Raw genomic sequence first — 19,611 nt, 5'->3', positions numbered from 1 at the left:
TTGTGGATATAATTTCTGCACGTGTACACATACTTGTAGAATATGTCCATATTTATATATATGTATGAAAGCAGAGGTGATGCTTACTTCTGCTTTGTGCCTTAGAATGTGCATGTAACAGTGGGAGCTGGGCTCAGGTAATAACAGAAGGATTTTCCACTGGTCTCGTCCAGCAGTTCTTGGCATCTTCTTTGGGAAGGAAGGACTCCAGGGCCATGCTCTGGCACAAGAATAGCGCTTGATTCCTTTATTCCTGTGAAACGGAGTTAGCAAGAAGCATTTAAAGGGATATGACGCAGCAGCCACCCCATGGGTCTGTGCCAGCATGTGAGGTTTTTTTCCTTTTAGCCTTGACCTTTGTACAATATCCCTGGTAGCCCTTGCCTAGCTTGCCCTTTGTTGCTGACTTTTGGTTCTAGCTATAAAGCACTCACAGTGTGATATAATTTGGAGACCTGTAATAATGTGTTGCCCTGCACTGCCTATTCCTTGGAGAAAGTGTTTTGTTCTTTATTTAGATCAGGAATTACCTGCTGCGGTTCTCCCCATGTAGAACTCCTGAAGCCTGGGAAAGGGAATGTTTTATTCCCATGTAACACCCCTTAGTATGCATTTCAGTAGGAACTGTTTGTTTGTTGTTGGTTTTGTTTGTTTTAATTAATCTGGTTGCTGCATCAGTACTGATGGCATATAGGCATTACAGATCTGTCACTTCTCAAATCAGAGTCTGTTTCCTCCACCTGTATTTCAGATGTCCAACCCACTTTAGAGCTTCTGTCCTGCAGATATTTTTCCTGATTGGTGTGACTTGGGGATGGTTGGGTTTTTAGTTTTGTTTTTAACAAGGAAGGCAGTGGGTTTGGTTGTGTTGCCTCTCTCCCTGTAGGAATCTGTGACACGATAATGGCAAGGAATTAAAGACTTTTTTTAGGATGGGTAAGTGGTAGCTGCTCTGGCACAGAGGCTCTTCTGGATGTTGGGAACAGCTTTAAAGTTGTTTATTTCTTCTGCTATATCCACAAATGAGTAGCAAAATTTGAAAGTGTGAGTGACCCTGGTGCCTTCTGATGCTCCAGACCAGAGTGGGCTGTCTAGAAGCCTCATTTTACATCTTGTCTCTGAAGTTTAAGACCTGGTGGGAAGGAGTAACCTGAGCACAACGCTTAAGTTGTGATCCCTCCGCATTTCTCTCAGTGATTTTGTTCTCTTTGATACTTATATTTGTCTCTATTTTCCCTGGTGTATACTATGATAGAATTGTTTAGGTTGGAAAAGACCTCTAGAATTATCGAGTCCAACTGTTACCCCAGTACTGCCAGGACAAACCCTAAACCATGTCCCCAAGTGCCACCTCTACACATCTTTTAAGCACCTCCAACGATGGTGACTCCACTGCTTCATTGGGCAGCCTGTTGACAACCCTTTCAGAGAAGAATTTTTTCCTAATATGCAATTTAAAACTTCCCTGGCACAACTTGAGGCCATTTTTTCTTGTCCTATTGCTTGTTAGTTGGGAGAATAGACTGACACCTACAATGGAGGGGGGTATCAATTCAAAACCATCTCTTGTCTTGCTTCATCTTCTTGTTCCTTGCTTCTTTTACTCCTGTTTCTTCCTTTCTTCCTGCTGCTCCTTTCTCCCGTCCTTTGCTTTGTACTTTGTACTCCTCTGCCCCAGCTTTTGGGAAGGTCCCTTTGTCACACCAAGGGGAAAGCCTCTGGTTTTCCAGCCTCTTCAGGAGAGGCCAGAGAAGTTGTGTTGGAGAGACTGCGCATGTGGGATGCCTTCAGAGAGAACTCATCCACGCTGCCAGTTGGCATTTGCTTTTCGGCAGCTGCCTCTTCAAGTGTTGTGAAGGGTGTCTGCACATGGCAAATCAAGCTTGGCATGTACATAGCTGCTTTCTTTTTAAAAAGGGGCTCTCATGGTGTAAGCTGCTCAACTTCTTTTCTCAAGTGACTGACTGTGTACAACACACTTGCAACGACTTGTTGTGTGATGCTTTGTTGTGGAATGCCCAAAGTAGAGCTGGCTTGGTCCCAGTGGCTGAGAGGGAAGCCTGCTGCCACACGTGTGTGAGAGTGGTGCTTGAGAGCCCTGTGAGAAAGCCTCACTGGGTTAATGGATACGACTTTGGAAGAAACTTCGCTAAAACACTGTTGGCAACCACTAGTTTTTCCCTTGCTCTGAATTCCTGCTTCCTCTGAAGGCAGAATAATGCTGGCTAACTTCCTGCTGTATGGAATGACAGCCTCGTAGAGCCTAGGCAATGTGACCAGTGCCTGCTTGTCTAATGTCAGTGTTCACTGGTCACTGACAAATAAGTGTGCTGCTACAGCATTTGTGATTTCAAGTGATCTCAATTCTCACCACATGGACAGTGCTTTTGGTAGTGTGGAACAGTAAGGTTAAGTGTATCGCAGCTCACTGTCCACTATCTGTGGATCACTAAGCTATCATATGACTGTGGTCTTCTTACTGAATTCTTTGCTGAGTCCTCGCAGGACAGATTAAAATAGTTGAAATACTTTCTGTACACAGTCTTTCTTCAGTGCTCTTGGCATATTATATGATAAGAAGTAGGAAGCACCCTTGCTGTAGATGAAAAAAGAAGAAAAAAAAATGAAGTCGCTCTCAAGTCTGTAAGATTAATGACACAATTTTTCCTTGTAATTCACATTTGTCTGACTTGTGTAGGTCTTTTTCCATGGCAAAAGGGAGGGAGGGAAAGTTTTAAATATTTCAAAAGCTCCAAAGCTGGAGGGCAGATTTGGCACAGTGAGTTAGCTTCAGGTACCTTATTTAATACACCACATTACTAATTGTAAGGTCTTAATTAGAATAAAATAGTAGTGCACTGATTAATCTATGCTTTTAAGTACTTATAAAGTGATCAATTTGGTTTCTATTTAATAATAATTTATTGTACACCTTCTTACTAGAGCTAACTGAAAAATGCAGGAAGATGTAATGGAGGAGTTAAGGGAATCAGTCTAATTAGCTGTAACTGGAGCTGGTTATGTAAATTCTTGGTGCAGAGAGGTTTTTGTTTTTTATTGTCACTTGCTCTTATCTTCAGCTATCCAGTGAATATGTGGGTTGCAGTCCTGGCTGCCTTGAGGAGTAAAGAATGAGTTAATCTGGATGAAATTGTAGGTTTTATCCCCACAATTTATTGCAATTTTGGGGAATGCTGGCATGTGCTACTGAAAAGAGGTAACTAGAATCTCTTTTGGGTTTGATCAACCTCCATGGGTTTCAAAATCTGAAAGAAGGTTGTGACCATATGTGCCCTCCCATATGACAGAAATGGAGAAGGGCAGATGAGAACTTTCACATCAGGCTTGTACTTCTGTTTGGGATAAGGCCTCAGTGCTTTCACTGTGATGGTGCAATGTAAATATATGGACCCTGTCAAAAAGCAGTATCAATACCAACACCTCATTGCTCACCACAGCAATACTCTGTCACATCCATGATCACATTTGATAAGGATTATATATATGCATAAAAAACAAGCTGTCACAGTGCCCTGTGGGAGTTGCGTCCATTTTTATTGTCACATTCTCTTTTTCATGATTTGTTGAACTCACTGAAAATGGAGATCTATTTTTTGACCTTTTCAGTTTTTTTAGTTAGTTGTGGTCCTGTCATGTCATATGTGCCTCACACTCAGCATTGCTAAATGCTGTCCAGCCTATGAACACCCTCGTAGCACCTAATCACTCTGAGCGTTTTGAGCTTTGCAAATGAGCCTGTGGTGGGCTCACAGTCGATGCTTCTTGAAAAACAAGACTTCACAATAGCTTGCATACTTTTGAAACTGAAATACGTTTCTCTTTGGTGTCCTATAAGCTCGTTTTTGTTGCATCTGCTTGCTGTTGGTGACTTAGCTGGAGAGACTCTTCCCTTGGAACGGACAATAGACTGTTTTTTAATGTTTTCTATGTATATGAACTGTTGCATTAATTTTTTAAGGGTTACTTTAATGTATTTATTTTACTTGAAATTTTTTTGCTAGGTTACAGAAGAAGCAAGTGTACTTGGAGCTGTGCCCAACAGTATCACTTTAAATCTCTGTGTGTGTGCAAAAGAGAGTGAGGGAGCTCACTGCTTGTTAGCTCTGTGGGATCCAGGCTCAAGACCCCATTGATCCAAAATTCAATGAAATCCTTAAGGCTATAGCAGGGATAAATATTATCTGATCACTAAACCAGCAGCTAAACAACTAAACTGTTGTTTCCTTTTACAGTAGCAAGGGAAGAAAAATATAAATGCTGTAGAGAACGTGGTGCATTCCAGGGATGGCTGTGCTGGCCCAAGGATTGATAGACTATGAGGGAAAATATGTTGAGGTCATAATGTATCTTCCCTGAGTCCCTGCACAGCGTGCGTGGTCAGTGTTTGAGCTGAAACAGATGCTGTTCTTCGGGATGAAGGAAGAGCAAAGGGAGAGGGGCGGGAAAGCACTGGCACACAACATGTGACTACGTAGCAGTTCCCTGGTGCTGACTTGGCTTTTCCTCGCTGGGTGCTTCTATTTCCAAGTCTTTTGTAGCTATGAGTTTTAAATTTTTTTTTTAAACTAATGTGATAGTACATTTCTGCTTCAACATGAAGTTACTGTTCAAAAAGCAGAAGCCTCAGCTGCATTTCTAGTGCTTTCCCTTGCCACACAGTGTAGTGCTACATCCTAGATTTGTAACTGATATGGGCAGAGTAGTGTGACCGGTTTCCCAGATGTGGGATTTCATGTGTGCTAACTTTACTTTTTCTTGAATTTGTTAGAGGGTGTTTTATAGGAAGGTGTGGCTGAGGATATGAAGCTGCCTGGGTTATAGAAGTGCGAGGAAGACACTTTATGTTAAATGTGGTACAACTTGTTTAAACTTTGGTAAATTGTTCATAGTTGCACTTACACGCTCTGGAAGTCAGTGGCGGTCGTGTTCATATGCAAAGCACAGCAGTAAAAAGCATTGTGTGCCTCTGAGTAAACAATAAGGTAACTATTATTTTATACATTTGCTCCTGACCAAAAGAAAAGCCTGGATGCTTGTCACTGGCCTGAAAAGTCTGTGCTGTGCAAGAGCAAAATAGCAAGGAAGTGATAAAAGGCTTTGCAAACACAACAGCAATAGCTGGTGGAGAAATTCCAGGACAGTGTGGGATTCAGCCTGTGCTGAAAAAGGTTTGGGACCCTAGCAGTCAAAATGATTTTCTTCTCTAGGAAAGCAAAATGCCTAATCTGGAACATTAAGCAGTGGAGTCATCCAGGGCTTTTCCCTTCCTCTTTTCTTGGTGGTCTCCTGAGGGTTGTGAGGTTTCGAAAATAAAGGATCAAGCTTCTAGTCCGTGATGCTTTGTGCAAAAGGAGAGAAAAGGAAGTGCTGAATTGTCACTGGCCTGGACTGATTTATTTTCCTTTTTTTTGATTGATATTTAAAACTGAACTGAGAATAGGACAACACAAACGAGTCTGAGCAATAGCTCTATCTACTGCTGTGTCCATGTCCTGTCTGTTTAGGAAATGTTGAATGAATCTTCCTGAATTCCATGAACTTGCCTGCAGTCAGTGATGATACTTATTGTCATGCACAGATGACACTTGAGGCCCCCAGAAGGCTCTGCTAAAGTCTAGAAACATGTGAGAGGTGGGTGCCCCTGTGCTTACAGCCTTGCATTCAGCCAAGGATTTACACGCTCTGGCCTGCAATTGTCGTCCAGAGAACCCTTGTGTAATCTTGGCAAAATAATTACATCTCTCTGTTCCCATGGCGTGTGCTGGAAGATGAGGTGCAGTAATACATGCTCCTTTCCCACCTCCATTTGTGTGATATGGTTGTTGTTTCAAGACTTCTCCCCCCCTCCAAAAAAAAAAAGAAAAAAAAGGAAACAAAGCCAAGGACTATCTCTTATGCATACTTGTGGCATTATGTGTCTTAATCTTTGAAATCTGCAAGTGCAGTTTCAGTGCAAGTAACTGAACTCATTGCTGGCTGACTAAAGTTTACTTAAAAACAGCACTGCTTTGGTATGGTGATGACTAACATCATGTTGCATGCACACACAAAAAGACATGTTTAGACCTCATTATGCTGCACCAGGTAAGAAAGACCTGATTAAATTTTGGCCTCCTTGTGGGTGAATATTGTGACAGTCGTTAATTGCACTATCACATAGCAATTTTTTTGCTGCATGTTCCCTGCTTGATTCATTGCCCAGAATGGATGGTGCTCACTTAATAAGTAACCATTCAGTATTTTGTTTCTTCCTTGTCCAAAGCATGGCCCCATGCCCTATTTACTTTGAGTTATTCAAGTTCTGCTCTTGATACAGATTTACAGCTTCTAGATAATTTCTCTGTGTACAGACTACCGAGTGCTGGTATTTCCTTGCAGTTTGTTGCTTCAGTCTGTAATCTTTTAAAGTACTTTTGGCATAGTTTCTGGATGTGTAACTTCCTTACTATTCAGAACAAGTAAAGTGAATAGCCAGAAATTTTGTAGTGGGGTATTAACAGTTGGGTTGAAACCTTTGGATCTATCTCATCAACATCTGTCACTTGAGCAAGTAGACTAGCTGGTGGCAGCAGTAGATTGTGCTCTATAGCGGTCAGTATTAAGAGATGAGGGACCTTTTCCTTTAGATATTTCCTTGCAGAGGAACATCATGTCCTCTTATGTTCCCTTCCAGACTTGGAGAGGAATGAACCCCGGCATGTGCAGTTTCTTCTGGCAGCCCCTTCCTCTCTCCCCAGTTTGTTGTCCTGCCTCATCTATTCCAGCCAACCCTCATCTCTTCCCTTGCTTGCTTCTCCTTACTCATTTAATTGCTTCCAATCTTTGCTCCTCAGGTTTTGCCTTTTGGATCTTGCTGCTTTCCTCAAAAGCTACTGTGATTAAATCTAACTCCCAAGGTCCCTCCCATACTCCTGGCCCATAAGTCCTTGCCCAGCCAATTCAAGGGCCCCAACCTATGCCTTTGTACTGCCTGTTGCATCATTTATGCGCTCCCCACAGCTCCCATTTCTCCAGTTTAGTCTTCTGCTTGTAGGAGCTTTGTCCATCGAGGGAATGAGATCCCTCTGGGCTTTTCCAGCTATCACCACTTGCTGTCTGTGCTTGTCTCCTCCTCGCCCCTCCTGCATGGGTTTCAGCTCCTAGGGCTGCCCAGTTTTTTTGACCTCATTTCTCCAGCTTTGGGGTTTGGCTCTCCTCTGCCCTATAGCTAACTCAGGAGTTTTCCCTGTGCTTGCTACTTGAGTTTGAGGAGGACAGAGCTTGGAGAGCCAGGCAGAAACCAGGAACCTGCTCTGCTCTGGAGCTTGAGGTGGTGTGGAGCCACAGTTGCTCTCATTCTTCTTTGAGGATGGAAAAACAGGCACTTGTACAAGCACTTGTTTGCACAGAAGAGGCTTAGTTTTAAATTTGACACCTTTTATTGGATCTGTATTTCACCCATTGTTCTGGATAGGGTTGGGGTTTTTTTTTGTCTTGCAGTACAGAAAAACACCTCTCTCCCTCTTTTTAAATCCTTCTGAGAAGGAATTGGAAAGTAAATAATATCCCCCAGACAGTGACAGTACCAAGAGAGCCTATATTTGTAAACAACAAATATACTGAAGTAGTTTGGCTTCATGTAGATTGAATGTCAGAAAAAAGGGACACGACTGAATCTGATGTTATTTTTCTTAGCTGTTGATGTCCCAACATGTTTTAACTTTTTTTGTTGCCTTTTTTGGGGAGGGTTTTTTAGGGAAGACTTTTTAATCTTTTAAAAATCTTTTAGACTTTCATTTAGTTTGTGAAAATCCATTTTTGTGAATTCATGAGTGGAAACTGTGCCTGGGACAGAACCATGCTGCGCAAAACAGAATCGGGAGGAAAAGTTAGCAACCGCTTTTGGGTTTTTTTTTTTTGTTCCTGCATCTTCTGGAAGATGCTGATGGCTTATTCATTCGTGTGCAGAGGGAAAGGGGGTCTTTTTCTCTCATTAGCGGGAGTTGCGGTTTAAGCCCTGAAGTCGCAGTCACTTCATTGTATGTCGGCCTCTTCTGTTCCCTGTGCTGCTAATTGGAAATCCCCAATTTGTAGGTGCAGTCTGTGTGTCCCAGAGCTGACTCACAGGAGTCTCTGTTCATTCCCTTTACTTCACAGGACTGCCTTTCTATTCACAGTTCATGGCAGTCTCATTAAACCAGCGTTTGAAATAGCAGTGTGCCCGTGTTCATTGGCTTTCTCTGAGAGCCCTGTAAACCAGTGTCAAGGAATTAACAGCAGCTGAGAAACAAGAAAAAACCCTAATGGCTTCCCAGGTCATTTTCCTTGCAGTAAATCTAGGTTAGTTTGACACGGAATTTCAGTCACCCAGGAAATAAAAAAAAAAACCAACAACCACAACACCTGAAGATAGATGATACCCATATTGTTGCAAGTATTTCCCTGGATAGCTAATCTAATTGAACAATTTCTCTCTTACACTTTGACTTCCAGGCACATTTTTGGACATCTAGTGGAAACTTTGAGGCTGTTCTCAGGAGTGAAGGATTCAGCTGTAACTACCTACCTCATTAATGACTGATGCTTTCCAAGCTGATCCATGTCTCCTCTGTGAACCTGGCAATCACAGCATGTATTAAGTGAAGGACAGCAGGCTCTCAGGACTAAGTTATGTGGCTTTAGGTGTTCAAAGGCTGATAAAAGCAATTATTTGCTCAAAACCATGAGGATGCTAATCTCATCAAATGAGACTTCAGGTAGATGACTTCAGTTCTGTGATGAGCGTTACTTTGATTTTTTTTAATGTGAAGTAGCTGTTGAGATTTAATATTTGGTTAAAAAAGACAAAATCTGCTAGCATGTTTAATGTTTCTCCCATCTTCCCTGTATGCTTTCCAAGATGAACAGATTCTTCTCTGACTAGAAACTTAATCTTCAACTTAATCTAAAGAAGAGTAGTAAATCCTCTTTCACATTTCTAATGCAGTTATCCCAATATTCTTTTCCAACTAGTGCATTAGAAACCTTAATCCTCTACTTGGCTTGGAAATGCTGGAACACACGTTTCTCTCCTGACTGCAGATCTTTGAAGTGCAGATTTTCTGTTTCTGTTCTTTTAAGCAATTTCCAGAATGTGAATATCCAGGAAACTGCAGCGCAGAAGGGACTCTTGTAAATGCATTCCACATTCCCAAACATCCGTGCTGAAACTCAGATACTGTCCAAAGTAAGCCGTGAAAGACAAGGTTTGTGCTTGGGCTGTTGGAATGCTGCTGTCGAGTGTTTGCTTTCCAGGTCTGATAGGTCTCACAGCATCTGGTGATACTCTGCTTTGCCTTTTGAATTCTCATGACCTGCTACAACTGGTCACGGAGTGACTTCAATGATAATCTTCCACTGAAATATGTTGTGGTTGTTATTTTTATTTATTTTTAACCTCCTTTCTTAAAGTTTGGTTTGGTTGTCTTAAGAAAGTATCATTCTTTTGCTGTGTGGACAATGCGGTTGGTCCCTCTGTTTAAAGCTTTGGTTGGCAGCATGTTTGCTGTAGCTCCTCTGTTCAGGCTGGGGGCTGAAAGTCTGTTCAAATCTCTCCTTTTGTGATCTGTGAAATCCCTTGGTTCTGCAAATGAACTCTAGAGTAAGGAAATATTAAATGTAAAATTAGTACTTTGAAACTAACTATGATTGCACTTTGGCTGTAGTAGCACAAAAAGCATGGAATAAAATACAGTTTCATTTAATCTATGAAAGATGCCAGCAAACCCTCTGGGTGTTCATTTTAGCAGAGAAAAATTAGCAGGAAAAACTCGAGAAGAAAGTTTTCCATGGATGCAAGGACTTCATTGATGGTTCAAAACGAAATTCAGGGAAGGAGTAGTTATCAGTTAGGGGTGGAAGGGAGAGGGACCATTACTGTTATTTCCCTGCCATAAAGTGCAATTTTATCTAATCACACAAAACAATTACACATACTGTTCTTACAAGACCATGTTAGGAATTCCTGTAGAAGACAAAGCTGCTGTAATATGATGGTCTTGGTTCTCTTGGAATATTTTGACATGAGTTAATTTAATTGCATTTGCTGTAATCTCTGCCTAATCTCGTGGCAGCAGCTTGTATCACTGCTGCAGTCCCTGTGAGTTGTCTGTAAATGTTTGAAGCAGAGATGTTTCTTTTGTGTTCTGGTAGTAAGCTCAATTCATTTGTTGTTGTTGTTTTCCCTCTTCTCCCCTGTTCTCTGCACTGTTCATTATGTCACACATTTATTTCAGCAGATGAATTTCTTAGTCTACAAATGGTTTTGGTACACTTTCTAAAATTTTCATTTTAGAAAGCTGTTGCCTGGTCTGTGATCTAAATGGCTGCTAATGCTGATCTTTCTAATCAATCTCTTATGATCAGCATTCTTTTGCTGATCTTGGCTGACATACTGTGGATTCACTATGATGACCCTGCTTATGATCCTGAATGGTATCTCCATCATGGAATTACTCAGTGTGGAAAACCAAATTCCTTCATTCATTGCTGGTATAAGCTTTTGGAAGTGATGGATAGCTTTCCACCCAGAAAGCATTTGTTCATGCATTTAGTCTAGTGCTATGCATTAATATAAATAGAGGAATTTTTGCATGATATTTCTTTGGGGAAACAAAACCGAAGAACTCCTTTTACTTTCAATTAGGACTTGTCCATTAAACTCATATCAGTATATTTAACATAACAGAAGAACATTGTGGGAACACCATATCAAACCGTTGGTCCATCTAGCTCTGGTATCAGTTTTCTGGCTGTGGTCATTACTAGATGCTTACAGAGAAGAAAAGAATGGGAACAGGGCCAGTACAGGGTTATCTCTCCTCACTGTGCCTGCTGAACGTGTGCCAGTCAGTGATTTAGAGTCTGTGGATCTCAGTGCTGTATCTAGAGCACTGTGTTTAAGACTCTCCATGGACCTGTCCTCTGTGGAGTTGCCTAATTTCCTTTTTAGAACCCTTCTCTCCTCCGACTTCGAGGGCATCTTGTCGCAATGAGTTCTGTGATTTTAATTACACACCTTCTGAAGGAATCTTTTTGTTTCCTTGAAAACCGATAATTTCATCGGGAGCCCTTTGACTTTGTGTGATAAGAAGTAGAAAGTAATTTCTCTGGTTCACTTCCCCAAGCCCTTCATAATTTTATAGTATTTCTGTGTGTACTCCCTTTCCAGGGTGGAGAGCCCTGTTCTCTTGACTGTCTCCTCACGCAAACACCATTCCATGTGTCTGATGAGCCTTATTACCCTTTCGTGTACCTCTTCGATCTCTGTTGGATCCTTTGGGAATTGGGCAGAGGAAGGGGAGGTCTCAGAATAACATGCAGTACTCCAGATGGTGGGATTTGAGTTTTTATTCAGAGTATTATTGCTTGTTGTTTCTGTTATAAATGTGCTATTCAAAAGTTGCATTTTTTCAGTGCTGATTTATGGCATCACACTTTTTTTTTCCTTTATTGTTTATTATTTTGCTCTGACTGCAGTATGTTTAGGTAATATGTACAGTAAAAATTTGAATGGAAAATCTGAGTATGTTTTATTACTGTGTTTTGAATTCTGTGTACTGACTTTGGCTGAGGAGCATCCTCCAACTGCCTGACCTGTTCCCCATTAGAGGGGAAAGGCTGGAGCAAGATGCTGAACTAAGCTGAGATGGGCCTGGATAATTTTGGGGCCAGAGATGACACCATTGAAATCTGTAGCTGCTGTATCTGGGGCTCAGTTACCTAGATATGGGTTTACAATATATCCTCCCCAGAGTCCTCTTCATTGCTTTTCCCTGGCTTCAGCAGTTTTCTTTTCTCCCCTGCAGTGTAGTTACAGTGCAGGGGAGCTGCAGCTGCTATCTTAGCTGCCTGGGAACCAGGGTGTGCATGTCACAGAATGGGTAAGGCTGGAAGGGACCAGTGGTCAGTCATCTGCCCAGTAATGAAGTTCTTCCTCCTGTTCAGCTGAAACTTCCTTTGCATCGGTTTCTGCCTGTTACCTCTTGTCCTATTACTCAGCAGCACCAAGAAGAGTATGGCTCCATCCTCTTGACAACCTCCCTTCAGATACTAACAGACATTGATATTCCCTCTCAGTCTTCTCTTCTTGAGGCTGAACAGGCCCAGCTCAGTCTTTCCTTGTAAGAGAGATGCTCCAGCCCCCTCATCATCTTTGTTGCCCTCCACTGGACCCATTCCAGGAGCTTCGTGTCTCTCCTGTACTGGGGAGCCCAGAACTGGACAGAGCACTCCAGATGTGGCCTCACCAGGGCTGCGTAGAGGGGCAGGATCACCTCTTGTCTATGCTCTGTCAGTTATAGAAGTGTTACCTCTATAAACCAAGGGGCAGAAAGTCTGAGCATTTACCCAAATTCACAGACATAAAATCTGACATAAAGTAATCCATGACACAATCCAGGATTTCCCAAGTCTTAAGCAGATCTACCTCAACAAAAGTCTTCCTTCCAATAAATTGACAATTTCTTTCCTAAAATTTTCTGAAAGGATAGAGCCCCCCCTATCCTCCTCCGCTTTTCTAAAGCTGAAAGCTTCAGCATTTAGATTTTTTTTGAGTATGAAGCTCTAGACAGTGCAAGTCATGATAGCTGCTGTCCCAGGGCTTTCATGTCACTGTTTGTTGCATTATTTACTTTGATCTGATTTGGCCTCTTGACTCTGTCAAAAGCGCCTTTCAATGTGAATTAATTAAGAGAACTGTATTTTCTTCTTTCAATTGCCTTTAAAAGAGAAATGCTCCCAGATGGCATTAGGGAAAGAGGGAGGTGGTTTTTTTTCTCTGCGTAAGCCTTGCTTTTGTCATGGACCAAAGGCTTTCTCTGCCCTCCCTTACACTTTGGGAGTCTGTTTTTATGGGTTGAAGGTGCTTTTTCCCAAGAGTTTGGAAATGCCAGAACCAAATGAGACCCCCTCAGTGGCATCCCAGCCCAAATGAGCAGCTTTCACATAACAAAGATGACTTTAATATTGCAGCAGAACACTCAGTTAATTATGAGGTGTGAATAAGGAATATGTTTCACAGTGCCTTGGCAATTTTCTGAGTTCACTGATCCGTAAACAAGATTATTCCCTAATAGTCCTCCATCTCTGCCATTATTACACAAGGATGTTCAACTTTAAATTAAATTAAAAATTATCATCGTTAAAGTTTGTTGAGCCATGGCTAATCTTTTGAAAATGTTTCCAGGATTAACTATTTTAAATTTGCTTGGTTATTTGCGAAAGAGAGAATTTTTTGTCGTTCTTGCTGTGCCATTTTTATAAAGACCACGCTGTAGCAACCCTCAGCTGGGAAATGTGAATTAGACCCGTTTTTCTTCCTTACTTTTCAAAGTCCCTGACACTTCAGGCAGCTGATGTTTTGGGGAGAAGCTGCTTCATCAAGGTACATGGTAGTTTTTTTATAGTCCTTTGAGCTGCTGCTAACCCAAGAGCAAGGAACTAAATTTGATTCCCGACTGCCAGGTGTCCAGCCTGGCTGTGTCACTGGCCCTCAGCCAGTTTGTATGGGATGGAAGTGGCACAGGCTATTGGCACAGAACTGTCATGCATTTGCGATCTCTCGGGGTTGTGCAGAGCCACAACTCCTTGAAGACATTTTTACCATTACTCGAGTGTCATTGTAGATTTTTAAGGTCAAGAGGGACCATTTGTGGTCATCTAATTTGAGCTGGAGCGTGGTGCGAGAGACAGAGCTTTGTCTAAGAATTACTGTATGAAGCCTGCGTTTCTCTGTGAGCTGTGTCGCACATCTGTCAGCAGCCCTGACTTTAAAGACTTGACGTGACGGTATATGTGAAATATCCTAAGGTGGATGGTTGCAGCAGTTAAAAATGTGCCTATTTCTAGTCTGATTTATCTAATTTCAGCTTCCAAGCACTGCATCTCATTATGTCTTTTTCCAGTAGATTAAACAGGGCTCTCCTTGCTGAAAGTTGTGCAGTCTCTGATCGTTGTTTTATCGTCCTTCCAGGCAGACTGAAAGGCTGGGCTTCCTCAGGGTATGTCTACTCAGCAGTTGCTGTTGTGATGCAGTTTATGTATTTGGATCTGAACAATCTCAGATTAGATAGTTGGGTCCTGCTAATGATATGTCTGCACTGGCATGGAGATCAGAGTGGGTGAAGCAAGCTTTCTAAGCGTTTGCCAAGCTTTGTTTTTTTTTTTTTTTTTTTTTTTTTTCATTTTTCCCACTGGATGTCATGCTAAACTGCTTCAAAACAGTAAAATACAGTCAAGTTTTGCAGCACAAAATTGACATATTGCAAAAGCCAGTGCTTTGCTGAGTAAAAACAAGTAGATTAGAGTAAAATTAGTGTGTCTTTGATAGTAAATCCCTACGGAGCAAGAACAAGGTCCTCCCATGTGTTTGTTGTGTTTCTAGCACAACAGAGTTTCAATCTTAATTGGAAAATTAGTCATATGAGGAGGTGCACTTGATAGTGCATCTGCACACACAGATGACATTTGGATGGTGTGCTGCTCCCGATCTTACGAGCATTGCCACGCATCAACGAACGCAAGTGCTCGGAGTCTGGAGTTGACATTTTGTCTGGAAAGGCTGTGAGCAAACACGTGGTCTTTGAAATGCTGCACTGAGCCCCCGTTCACAGTGGTGAAGTTGGGGAAAAGAAAATGGAGAAAATTTGGAACAATCGTCATTTTTAACTCAAGATTTTCTCTCACAGTGTAGTTCCTAGGAGGTTTTATATTGAATTTAGTTGTAGAAGCAAGAAAATATATAGCTTGATATCTTTATTTCACACTCAATATGTTTTATCATCAGGAAGTATAATTTCAGTGGGGGAAAATGCCTTCTGCTGAGTTGCTGGCAGCCTTACCTAGAATGCGTAGGAAGCTGTCAGGAAAGCAGGGATGTCAGGTGTTGACCTATGCTGGTGATGCTTCATTTGTGAGATTCAGTTAGATTAAAGCTCAAAGTAATATGATTAATTTGGCTTCAGGTTCAGTGTTTTAAGAATGCATAAGACAAAACATCAGCATTGTGCCTTTATACCAGCTGAGACCGTGACCCAGCTGGCAGACTACTCTGTGGGTACCATTATCTTTTACATAACAAGTTTCATATTCTCATATTTGATTTTTTTAAGCATCTGTCATTACTTCTCTAGAAACCCCTTGCAAATTAAAGGTGCATCTTGCATAACTGAAGAGCAATTATTGTTCCATTACCAAGTAATGAAGTGCACACTTGTATGGAAAGAATGATGACTCCAAATTTGATAAAGTCCAGTAAGATTGCCAGTATAATTTCTGGAAGTGTTTTCTACCTTCAAAGCTTATATTTTAGTAGGTGGCAGATCTTATGTTCTTAAAAAATCTATTAAGGAAGAAAACATATGAAAAAGGGAGCTGTTTCCATATCAAAATCAAGGCAGATGTTTTGACAAAAGACGTCTCCCTGCCATGGCCCAGAATTTGGGGTTACTAACATTGATTTAGTGTAGAGGTTCAGTGTGTTATTTGGCCCCTGGTAATTCTGTCAGGACATGAAAGAGGCTTCAGGGGAGGCAGGAGTCTTGGGAATTCAGTGTGGTGTGGTCATCCCCCCAGTTACATTTGAAGAAGACTTTAGTTTTCATAGAATCATTGAGGTTGGAAAGGACCTCTAAGATCATGGAGGCCAACAGCACCACTCTGTTTGCCATTAAACCGTATCCCCAAGTGCTATAGCTACACATCTTTCAAACCTTTCCAGGGTTGGTGGTTCTACCCCTTCCCTGGGCAGCCCATTCCAATGCCTGACCACACTTTTAGTAAAGAATTTTTTCCTACTATCCAATCTAAACCTCCTCTGTTGAAACTTTATGCCATTTCCTCTTGACCTGTGGTTTGTTACCTGAGAGAAGACATCAACCCCCAGTTCACTACAACCTCCTTCAGCACTGCAGGGGGTTGTTGTGGCTCTAGTGCAGGACCTGCCACTTTGACTTGCTGACCCTCATACCATTGGCTTTGGCCAATCAATCCAGCCTGTCCAGATCACTCTGCAGGGCCTTCCTGCCCTGCATCAGATCAACACTCCCACCCAACTTGGTGTCGTTTGCAAACTCACTGAGGGTGCACTTGATCCCCTTGTCCAGATCGTGAATAAAAGATATTAAACAGGACTGGCCCGAACACTGAGCCCTGGGGATCATCACGGGTGACAGGCCACCAGTTGGATGGATCTTCTTTCCCCACTGCTCTCTGGGCCTGGCCATCCAGACAGTTTTTTAGCCAGCAAACAGTGCACCTGTTCAAGCTGCGAGCAGCCATCTTCTCCAGAGGAATGCTCCAGGGAGACGGTATCAAAGGATTTGCTAAAGCCTTTTCAACTGGATAACATTGCAGGGCTCTTGAGTGAGTCCAGATGGTGCTTCCAGGGCCTGCTTTTGAGATGTGGCATTCCCAGCGCAATCACTTGCAGCGGTAATGCTCTCTGCCAATTAGGAATTGTCTTCTTTTGGGCTCCCCAAACATTGAGGTACTTAAGCAGGAAATTATTTTGAATGTCTAGTCCTCATGTTTAATGCTTTTTTCAGTAGAGCTTAGTGTGATGATCACGATCTGCTAATCCCTCTAGCAGAGCCCTCCGGTAAGTGGGACACATAATCACAGTGATTACTGGGTCATTGCCGCCGAACAGCTGGTGTCGATCGCCGTAGTTCTGTTCGTGTTCAGCACAGAAGAGGTTTCCACATCTCCTGTATCCTCGTGATAAGACTCAGGCCCCTGCAAGCTTAGTGAATGGGGTGGCCAACAGAGCAGATCTCACCGGCTTACTAAGCCGGCCTGTGAGATTCTTCTCACCTTCTTAAACTAGGCCGGGTGAATTTTAGATCATTGATTTTAAAGGCCTTTTCCAACCTGTTAGTGCTTGTTTTCTTAGGTTGCTTCTCTGATGGGAGTTGCTGTGGCTTTAGCAAGAAGAGAGATACACTCTCTGGTTCAGTAAAAGAAAAAAACCCCACAAACCTAAAGAAACCAACACAATCCAGAAGATAGTCTGCAAATGGTCATTTCTGTCAAAGGACCATCAGATGATAAGGGACTGCTTGGCTTATCAGACATAGAACCTCTGTTATCGTGCATGGCCAGTTATCTAATCCCTTTCATAGACTAGCTCAGTGCTGCCTGTGTCCAGTTGGATTGTCTCCAAGGCTCCCCTTGAAAGGCTACTCTATAAAGTGCAAGTTTGCCTGGGAAGCTTTCGTTTCCTTGCCTAAATGCCTCGATGGCCAATTTTTGCCCACTTAACCCTTGTGTTTGTGTGTCACTTTTGTCTTCCTTCCTTTTCGTGCCTGTGTGTTAAGGTGTGAGCACACAAAACTAAAGAGACTGTCAAGTGAGGTACAAAACTGGGGTTAAAGTCTGAGAATCCAGAATGAACTCATTATTTCCTGGGGAGGGGAGACAGAGGATTGCCATTGCCGTTACTAAATAACATAATAACCTTCTTACTGGCATTGTCTAGGCAGGCTTTGTGTAGTGACTATGGCTGAGACACTCCAGAGAAGCTGCCTTTGCTTTTACCAAGGAGAAACCTATGTTTGGAGTGCTTGTTTTTATTTTTATTTATTTACTTTGGTCAAGTGCCATGAGAATATCAGCAGTTTCAGAAACTTAAGCTTTTCATTCTGACTTGCAGCCATTTTGAGAAAGCAAAGAACAAAAACATCAGCAACTGCAAATGTGAGGGATGAAAAAAATACCACCAGTATACCCACCAGATATGTTTAAGATCCTTTTATAGGAGAGTGAAACAGTAGAGAACCTCCTGCTTTATCTTGGCAACTGGCAAGCAGGAAAAAATGAAGCTGAACTGTTTTGGATAGTGGCTCGTGCTTATGCCCCGTTGTACACTACTGCGAAACACGTCTAAGTAAGGTGAGAACTGAAACTTAAAGCTGGATCAAAAGTTTAGATATCAACATGTTCCTGACAAGTTATTGAAGAAACTTGCTGCTTCTTGCTTTCTTCTGGACTCCCAGAGGCGTTAGTTCTCATTCTGTCAGACCTTTTGGAGACCCCAGTTCCCTTTTCATGAGTGTGTTGGATAGACGTCCTTTGCCATGCCAATGGGGTACTTCTTGCCCGTTGTACCAGAGCCTGAATGATTGTGAAAATAATTTAGCCTGTAAGCAGAGATAATATGAATCATAGTTTAAGAAAAGGATGATTGTCTTTCTTTTCCTGGTGGTGTATTTCTACTTCCCAGAGGGACGTCTGGCTTTTTTGCTATCTTTGCCATGGATTTCCATCCACAAAGTCCAATAGAAAGACTGCCTTTTACTGGAGAAGGGTGGTTTGCTCCTTTTTGGCTGTACAGTCTAAACAGGATTCTGAATTTCTGTGGGAGGGGTGTGCACCTCTATAATCTCTGTCCCCTTCGGAAGATGTGTAGACATGGTCATCCCCACACCTTGCACAACCCCAGGCTGACTTTTCTTCAGCTATTAGGTGAAGCTGGGGTCTTCCCTTGGCTGCATCTGGCCTCTATGGACACATGAGACAATACAGTAGCTGCTGCTTGATGGGTTGTAGTTTAGGTTGGTGTTGGGTGAGGGAAGTCCTCTGTGGGCTGGGTTGTTCTGTCGGTCAGCTGTTGAGCATCAGCTTCAGATGAATGGCTCTCCAACTCTTCACTAAGCAGCACCCATCACTCAGCAATGGTACCAACTCCTTTTTAGCTAATGCAAAAAAAAAACTAGAGAGGAAATAACTAACTTGGAGCTGCATATAGTAGGGATCTGAAGTGTTTCTGGTTCAGAGGAGACAAAATAAACTTTCTGCATGAGCTTGGATGTGTGGTGCTCAGCTCCCTCACCATTCTCTGGCAGCAGTGTGATATGAAGGCATTTGACACCTTTCAGTATTGGCATCAGGAAGAGACTCATTCTTCTTAACACCTCCTAGCAGTTGGGTAACTAATTTCCTGAGAGCAGAGGAAGGAATGTTGTCCTCCCCTCTCCCTGGCAGGCTTTGGGAGGTGAATTCCTTTGTTTTGGAAACAAATTTGTTCTGAAAACACTCTTTTCTGTAACAAAAATAGACTGTGTGTTAACCAGTCTCTAGTTCTGATGTGAAGACTGAACATTTCTGTTGCAAAGAGGTGCCTGTGGTGTCAAGCAGTAGATGACAATGCAGGGATACCACACTATCTGCTCTGAGTAACAGCATGGTATCAGTTGTGTACTGGGGTACAAAGAGCTGAAAATGTATGAGTGTAAGGAGTTTCAGATTTCTTCTTTAGTCTTCTGGTTTTCTGGTTCAGTAAAATCTATTATATGGAGCTATTAACATTAAGAAACAGAGCCTAAACAGCTCTGCTCCCCACTTTCACCTGCTTTACTCCTCCCTCCTGCCTCGTGCTGTCCTTGCTCTGGGCGCCTCAAGTGGATAGGACCTTTGCTCAGGATGTGCGAGAGCCTTTTGGATAGAGACCTACTGCAGTGTGTGATGAATTGCAATGTTCCCTGACCTGCTGCCTTTGGGAAAGCATCGTCGTTCTCCTGCTGAACTCTCAGCTTTTCAGGTTGTCCTTTCTGTCTGCAGGAGTACTGACCAGTT

The 19,611-nt window shown here is 42.4% G+C and overlaps 1 protein-coding gene across 2 annotated transcripts in view; it reads left to right on the top strand.

Annotated features, from left to right (window-relative positions):
• Positions 1–19,611, top strand: part of TMTC1 (transmembrane O-mannosyltransferase targeting cadherins 1) — a 145,813-nt gene that overhangs the window by 18,782 nt on the left and 107,420 nt on the right. The window lies entirely within an intron of this gene.

This window comes from Pipra filicauda, unplaced genomic scaffold, assembly GCF_003945595.2.
Source record: "Pipra filicauda isolate LSUMZ 115617 unplaced genomic scaffold, ASM394559v2 scaffold2_size9829703_pilon, whole genome shotgun sequence".
Lineage (NCBI taxonomy): Eukaryota > Metazoa > Chordata > Aves > Passeriformes > Pipridae > Pipra > Pipra filicauda.
This window is presented reverse-complemented; position numbering and strand designations above follow the sequence as displayed.